This window comes from Cupressus sempervirens, chromosome 5 (assembly GCF_028749045.1).
Source record: "Cupressus sempervirens isolate cs-2001-9-10 chromosome 5, ASM2874904v1, whole genome shotgun sequence".
Classification (NCBI taxonomy): Eukaryota; Viridiplantae; Streptophyta; class Pinopsida; order Cupressales; family Cupressaceae; genus Cupressus; species Cupressus sempervirens.
The window spans coordinates 974,622,280-974,624,600 of NC_143122.1; positions in this window are offsets into that span (position 1 = coordinate 974,622,280).

A 2,321-nucleotide genomic window follows, 5' to 3' on the forward strand; every position below is an offset into this window, starting at 1 on the left:
TTCCTTTCCTCTATTATCCTCTAACTAATTCTACAATGTATCTCAATTCACAATTCCTTAGCCACCATGAATACACTATTTGTGTATACAAACTTCTCTCTTTGCTCCTTCCACACAAATACAATGTTTACCATTTGTCCTCCTTAAGAAGACCTAGGTAACTTAGGGTTGTTAAAAATAGGGATTACTGAGGCGGGGGGTGAATCAATAATCTACAAACTTTAGTCACCAACTAGATATTATTTCTTACTTTAAACCATACATAACAAAGTAATAAAGTAATGTTGAACAGTAACAATAATCATGCACAAAGATAACTCATAACACCATATTTATTAACTAGGGAAACCTTGGCTAAGGGAAAACCTCAATGGGGATGATACCCACTACATAATCTACTAAAATATAAGTTCCTTGTTAGAAGATGGACCTTGTTACAATTCAATGAGAAAATTTAGTATGTAGAGTCCCTATTAGGAGACTTTGAATCCTTGTTAAGAGATTCCAAGCATGTTAGGAGTTGTGCCAACCCTATTAGGAGTTGTAGTATAGTAGATAGAAGATGAGCCCACTGCCTAAACATGCACTTCTAATTACAAGAAGAGCTCACTGCCCAAACAAGTTATCAAACTTCTGGAATATAGAATCTTTCTTTGTTTGATCTTGGATCTCGAAATAGCTTCAAAAACTTCACATATATTGCTTTCACAAAAGTTTACATAAAATTGGTCAACACATTTCTCCAAGATAACACAAGATGTCCTTTGCATAAATACCTTTCCTTTTCAAAAATTGCTACTAGGTCGGCTAAGACCACAATAATTTTTCCAAACTTAGTGTAAACATCTAGGATGTTGGGCCTAATTGGACCAATAATTATTTTCTAAACAAGATAATTCCTTTCATTTAACTCCATTGTCTTATTTCATTAAAACATGAATATCTATTTTTTGAATAGTCTTGACTAACTTTCGAGGTTATACACATCATCATCAACATGTATATAATCTCCATCTAACTTTTCTAGTCATAATATGATGTTAGAAACAAGTTACAAACAAAAAATACATTGTTGTATACCAAGTTCATACTTAGACAATTTTTTGAGTATCTTTATTTCTGAGGTTTCCTGTAAGCATGTACATCATGTGTTGCCATAAATGAAAAAAATTACATATCCTTATTAGCCATTTGTTAACAATCTACCCCTTTGGCATTGATGGCAACAAAATAGGAAAAATTGGCTATGTGACAAAAACTTAACAAAAGTAATACAATATCATTACTTTTAATTTTACATATGCTCCCCCTTACAATATGATTTTATTCTTTCCTAATTTACAATTTTCTCATGATTTCTCCCCTTTACAATTTTCTTAATGTACTTCTCCCCCTTTGACATCAATGACAAAGGTTAGAATGTCAAAAATTATCCAAAAAATTGCTGTCAAATTCTTTTGTACTTCTTCATTAAGGTGATAGCATCTTCATGCAATCATCAAAATTTTTATTTAGACTATCCATACCTTTAGTCCATATATCTTTGGCTACTTCAATAGAGGTGAGAATTGTACATAGGGCATATGATGCAATCTCAATTGCATTATGATCAAAGTATAAAATGTTAGAATAAGTGTCCTTGGCCTTGACACATTCCTCCAACTGTTTCTCAACAAAAGATATTTTCAGAGATATAAACTCTTTGAAATCTGATACTCTCTTCAAAATTTGTTTCTTATGAAGTTCCAGTTTCCTAATATCATTGTGAATACTGGCCACTTGTCCTTCAAAATCATCATTCTTACTAGTTGGATACTATATCTGGCTAGATAGAGCTTCAATCTCACTCATTTTTTGTTCAATCTGATTGTTAATGTCCTTAGTCAACTTATAAGATAAGGTACACTTAATATATAGTATCTTACCATCATGTTGACACTTTTGAATTTCCTTAATACAAGTATCAAGACTTATCAGTTCATTCTTAATATTCTGACAAATGGTGCTAATCAAGTTAGCGTCATGTGAGATATGTGCCTTTGTTTATGCAACACTCAAAAAATTAGTAAATTCCTCATCAAATGACTTTAGTGCTACCTATGCCCTTTGTTATGGATCTGCGTCTATGTGCTATACTACTAGAGTACTATGTAATATATTAGTAACCTCCATCAAGGTTTTTTGCAGGCTCATTACTATTCTATTCTTCTGAATTAGCTTTGATAAGGAAAAGATCAAAAAAGTGTGATCATCATCATTAGTTGCCAAGCTAGCAAGTGAAATAGAAGTAGATGAAGTAGAAGGTTTACTATCATCTTCTC